Raw genomic sequence first — 6421 nt, forward strand, 5'->3', positions numbered from 1 at the left:
CTGGTGGAGCGCTCTTTAACTTTTCTCTTTTTTTTTTTTTTTTTTTTTTTTTTGGTACCGAGGATCGAACTCGGGTCCTTTTACTTTTGAGGCGGGCGGAGGAACTACTGACCTAAATCCCCAGCCCATAAGCCCTTCTTACATGTAGAAATTTTTCTTCTTTAATTTTTGTAAACATAGGCCCGTAGATTTAGCTCAGTGGTTCTGCTGCCTGCCTCACAAGCGCAAGGACCGGAATTCCATCTCCAGTACAAAAAGAAATTTTTTTGTAAGCGTGTTAGTGCGTCCATCTCGGGCGGAGGAACTACTGACCTAAATCCCCAGCCCATAAGCCCTTCTTACATGTAGAAATTTTTCTTCTTTAATTTTTGTAAACATAGGCCCGTAGATTTAGCTCAGTGGTTCTGCTGCCTGCCTCACAAGCGCAAGGACCGGAATTCCATCTCCAGTACAAAAAGAAATTTTTTTGTAAGCGTGTTAGTGCGTCCATCTGTGCTATCTTCTAGTTTTTCTGTAACTCCAATTAGCCTTGCATTGGTCTTTTTGTTGTCATGTAATAGCTGCTGGACAGTTTTCTCTTGTTCTCTTTTTAGCTTTTCTGAGGTCTTTGCTGTCATTCACTATTTTGTCCTCAGTACTAGCTACTCTGCCTTCACAGTGATCATTTCTGCAAAGCATGAATTCTCTACAGTTTTTTATTTTAGATGTTTCCATCTGACATTTTTTTGAAGATTCCATGTCTTTGTTGAGTCTATGATTCAAATTTTGAGCTTTTTTTTTTTTTTTTTTATTTTTTAGCTTGTCTAATTTTTTACTTATTTCCCCCAAATTCACCTTGGCCATATTGAATGTAATTGCTGTGAAATTTTATTTCATTACCTCTTTTCTTTTTTTGGGGGGGGGTTTGGTTTTTTGGGTCTCACTGTACAGTTGAGACTGACCTGGAGCTCACTGTGTAGCCCAGGTTGGTCTCGAACTCACAGCAATCCTCCTGCCTCAGCCTCCCGAGTGCTGGGATTACAAGCGTGTGCCACCATGCCCGGCTCGTTACCTCTTTTAACTCATCTATTTTTATTATCCTTTCTAAGAACTTTTCATAGATTTCTGCTACCAGGTGTTTGTTTTCTTCCCTCTTTGTGGCCCCTTCCCTGCCTTGGGGGAGGGGTCAGATATTTTTCATTTCCTTGTTTCCCCATTCACCTTCTTCTGTCTATCTCCTTCTTCTATCTATGGATAGAAGGTATATCTTTTAAAAATTATATATGGCTCCCTATTTTCTTCTCTATTTTGGGGGGGTGGTTACTGCAGGTTGGGAATAGAGAAGAGAGGAGAGTTTGTGAATTGTATCATGATTTTTGGTGGGATGTTGCCTCCATATGAGTAACTTTTAGCTGTATATGTCCAGTGCTGGCATTTTCTCCTTCTATTCAAGTGATTTTTAACTCTTCCCTATGTTTTGATGGATGAGATGCTTCAATTTGTAACAGAACCCACAGATTCAATCTTACAACACTTTCATATGATATTCCTTGCAGTTACTCTTCATCTCTTTGTCTGTTCTCTGTGCACACTATGACAGTTTATTATTTGTGGTTGCTGTGCAGTGAAGTAGGTGAGGTGGGGTGGGGAGAACAGGAGGTGATTGGATGCGTAGTGTTAGACACTAAGGGCGAGGTTTGAAGGGGAGACTAGCGGTAGATGAGAAGATTGATGCGGCTTCTGATTTTACTGGAGTACTTTTAGTTGAGTTGAGATTTAGAAGTGAGTTTTCTGAGCAAATTTTGTGGAGGTAAGGGTGAGACATGGGAGAAAGCTGACTCACTTTGTGGTTGCGGAAAGCTATGTGGTTATTTGAACTTGCTCATGGGGAGGACGGTACACTAGGTAAGATATGGAAGAGCCCAATGCTTAAGATGTGGAGGAAAATGAATTATGCTAGGGAAGAAAGGAGTGGGTGTGGGGGAGCTAAGTATGGGGAATTTAAATCTTAGGAGTAGGAGTTTCAATGTTTGAAAAAAGAATAAAGAAATATGTTACTAATATTGTCTGGGGGATTGAACTTAAGAAACTAGATAAAGAGCTGAGACTAGGGAGAGAACCCAGCACCAACTAAATCAGAGCCAGTGAAAGAACAAATGTACAAGAGTAACAAAATTCCATGTTTCTAAATAAAATCAAGAAACATATAGAAAAAATAGCCAAAATATCCAGTGGGAACAAGGATTATCCAATGACACATTGCATATGTGATTCTCAAGTAGCTTCTTTACCGGAGAGCCTCTGATCCCTCCACCGCAGTACTGGTTAATTCAGACTCAGGACCCCTCTGCCAGGTTACAGCCATTGTTGCAGAGTCTAATACAGTCTGAGTTCTTGGGTTAGGAACTCTTGCTGTCCCTCTCCCTAGGTGTGATGATGAATTCAACAGACAAGTTCATTGGCACTAAATTGTCCACTGAGTCAAGATTATTCCTATGCAATTAATTCAACTACAGCAGAAACAGGCAAATCCATCACAGTGGTGTCTGTCACGGCTAGTTGAGAAATAGCATAGCATAGAACCCTGTTTTGGGTCTCCCTTTGGCTTAGAAGAGAAATGAATCCACAGCTATAGTGTAAGCATTATAATAACCCAAGTCTTGACCCAGAGTTAATGTGCACTAAATGTGATGGTTGTGTCTTCCCTAATAGTGATAAACAACATTTAATGGTAATTTTATAGAATCAGTTATCTAAAGTACAAGGGAGGGCTGGGGGTTTAGCTCAGTGGTTTCACTGCTTTGTAAGCACAAGGTGCTGAGTTCAATCCCTGGTACCAAAATAAATAAATGAATAAACAAAGTGCAGGGGATTTGGGGCCAGATAATGCCAGAAGGGGAAGAGAAGAAATAAAGGCCAAAAAAAGATTTTTTGGTTTCTTTGTTTTTTAAGTACTCTGCTCTGTGGCATGGGAAGGGAGAAATAGGAGTGGGGCAAGGGATCCTATTGATGCCCGGGATATGTTGTAATATAACAAGGAAAACTGGGTACAAAATTGTTAGTGGGAAATGGGGATGAGCAAAGACTCTATGATTGACACAAATATTAGTGATAAACTTGAAAGGAGACTACTGAAAAGGTGGACAGAAAAAAAAATAAAATTGAGAATGAATGAAACACAGGAGAAAAAGGTCAGGTTAAGTGATATGAGTAAAAGTGGGAGGAATATTAGTAGATAAGGTAGAATTCCTTTGCCCTTCATAAATTATATTGGGAGAAATAAAAAGACAAGAGTAAGTGAAACACACACAGACATGCTCACAAAAGAAAAAAGGGTAAAATAATGGAATAAATGGATGGGGGAAAATGTACAAAAGGAAGAAAATGGTAAAAAAATTTAAAAATGTAAAATAAAAGTTAGAAATGTAAAATAATACAATCAAATAAAGAAGAGTAGAAGAAAGTTTTCTATTGTTTTGTACATGTGAGCCCTTTCCTCCAGCTCCGGTTAAGGAGCAGAGCTCAGGCCAGGACCTCTCTTTGCGCTGGAAGTCTAAGGTGGCTGTCTACCCCCAGAACAATGGTAGGTGTAGAAATTTGCTTACTGTGGAAACATAACACCAATGTGAGCTTCCAATCCTGTGTAATTCAGGCTGAAACTGGATTCTGACACAGCAGCCAAATCTGTGATCATCAGCCCCTGCCTCTCAGCAGGATTCCCCCTAGTCCGCTCTCCAACTGCACGCAGTCTCCCATGACTGTCCTTCTCTCTGGGAACTTGGCATTGTGAAGCAGCCAAGGAGCTGTTCTTGGATCTAGGTTCAAACAACCAGCCCTTCCCTACAACAGTTTCCCCACCAGCTTCTCCACACAACTGTGTTCTCAGGCCCTTGTACCACAGTCATTCACCGAATGTTGGCCCTGGAGAGCCACTGGGGAAGCAATGTCTTGCATTCTTCCTGCTCTCTCCAACTGCGTAAGAGTCTACCCAGCTGCTGTTGGCAGTGTCATACAGTCTCCCCTCTTTCTTCTGTATCACTTAATCCTATTTTCTTCTTCTCTGTCAGTTTCCTCGTGGTTCCTGTGTACCCTCCAGTCACTCTGGTTCCTCTCCAAGCTACTGTTTTCCAGATCTGGGCACTGTGTCCTGGAGAAACTGATTTGCTGGCACTCACTGCTCCACCGTTTTTTTCATCCCATTATTGTATATTTTAATCCTACAATTTTGGTTTGCATTTTCCCTTTCACTCAGAATTTAGGTGTATATACATTTTATTTTTAATTGTCACACAATAACTGTACATATTTATGGGTATAGTGTGACTTTTAACTACATGTATATAATGTTTAATGATAAAATTAGGGCAATTGGTATATCAGACATCATTTCATTGCATTGAGAATATTCACAATCCTCTCCATTAGTTATTTTGAGACACTGAATTGTTACAAACCGTCGTTATTCTACTGTGTTATACAATATCACAAGGTGAGCCGAGGATTTAGCTCAGTGGTTCTGCCTGCCTTGCAAGCACAAAGACCCGAGTTCGATCCCTGGTACCTTAAAAAAGACTATCAGACGGTATCGTCCCTATCCAACTGCACACCTGTTACCATCAACTATTCTCTCTCCATTCTTCCTGCCCCACAGTCTTCCCAGGTCCTGGTAATCACTATTTTATTCATTATTGATTTGAGATCAAAGTTTTATCTTCACATATGAGTAAGAACACATGTATTTGTCTTGCTGTGCCTGATTTATTTCACTTACCATATGTCCTCCAGTTCCATGTTGCTGCAAGTGACAGAACTTCATTCTTTTTATCTCTGAATAATATTCCATTTTATGTGTGTGTGTGTATGTGTTCATGTGATCATCATATGGCATTTTCTTTATTCTTCTGTCAATGGACAGAAGTTCATATCTTGGCTATTGTGAATAATGTTGCAATAAATCTCAGAGCTTTAATTTTATTTTGTGTAAGAGAATTTTAAAATTTACTATTGGACTTTCTTAATTGTGAAATATGGTAATACTGGCTGTGTTATACCTTATTGAATTTGATGATTACTTTCTTGTGGCCTGGAATATGGTAAAATTTTATGACTATTCCTTGGGTATTTAAGAGTGTTTATCATCCTGTTGTAAAGTTTGATATATGTCTAGATCTAGCTTATGATTATTCAGAATAGGTCTTCTGCTTGTCTCTTTTTTCATTTGGCCTAGCTTGGACAGTTGTGTTAAACTGTGTTATTAGCATGTTTCTGCATATTCTTCCCCTCATTTCCTATAATTCCTGCTCATGAAAGTATATATGTGTTATTTACTGCATCAATATTCATAATCGTTTTACTTTGATTTGAAATGATGGCTTTCAGCCTTTATAAAGACCAAACAAATGTGGGCAAAAAGGTTGGATGAACACTATAAAAATATTATACGATTTTTATGAAGTTTTACATTTATTAAAGGTAGGAAAAGAAACATACTCTGCAGAGTGAGTGTGAGCAAATTAAAGGTAGGAAAAGAGGTATATTCTGTAGGGTAAAAGCAGATCACTGTGAGAGAGCAGTGGCCAAGAGCTTAATAGCAAGCAGCCTTCTTTTGTATCTCTCATCCCTAAGGATGACTTCAGGTCTAGGCCATCCTATCACAAACTGCTTGAGTTCTTGTATGAAGAATAGAAGCTAGCACTTTCTGATTGATTCCAGGTGCAGGACTTGATTTCTTTTCTTTTCTTTTTTCAAATCAACAGAGATCTTTTATTACCATCATTAAAATATCACAAATTTATCTTCCAGTCCAGAAGCTTGTTTCTGTAGCTCAATAACTCGTGGATCTTATTCATCAGGCTGCTGAACTGTTCCCTTTTCAGAAACATAAATGCCATCCAGAATTTTTCTGATATCTTTGTTTTGGACTGTTGTTGCTTGCTGAATCAAAGCAGCTGAATTTGAGGCAAGTTCAATGTCATTTTCCTTCAAGGATTGTTTTTCTGGGCTTGAGATACTGAGCAAGTAACACCTGCCCTCATACAACCCAGCGGATGTATTTTTCACCCAAGAAATTTTGGATTTCAACAAGAGACCCATTCTCCTGAATAGCAATGTTCATGGGGAAATGGGGAAATGAGCATACACAGACCTCAGCTTGTAATGGAAGCCCAGCATAACACCCTTGATCATATTCTGTACATGACTACAGATGATGCAAATAGTAGCCAGTTCCTTTCTGTTTCCCCACCATTTGTCAGCCCGGAGCCTCTTCTTTCTCTTTCCAAGGAGACTGAGTTCTACATTAATGCAGTTGAAGTCCCTCTGCAGTGTTCCTCTGGGACCCTTCACAATAACTGTGCATCCCCTCAGAGTGATGTTGACATTTTTTGGAATGTCGACAGTCTGATTACTGAGAATGGTCTTCATTCTCACAGGAGATGTGGCA

At 39.4% G+C, this 6421-nt stretch overlaps 1 pseudogene; it reads right to left on the reverse strand.

The window, feature by feature from the left end:
- Positions 1-5820: 5820 nt before the first annotated feature.
- On the reverse strand, positions 5821-6421 carry LOC104860302 (annotated as a pseudogene).

This window comes from Fukomys damarensis, unplaced genomic scaffold, assembly GCF_012274545.1.
Source record: "Fukomys damarensis isolate Sample0158 unplaced genomic scaffold, DMR_v1.0_HiC HiC_scaffold_39, whole genome shotgun sequence".
Lineage (NCBI taxonomy): Eukaryota > Metazoa > Chordata > Mammalia > Rodentia > Bathyergidae > Fukomys > Fukomys damarensis.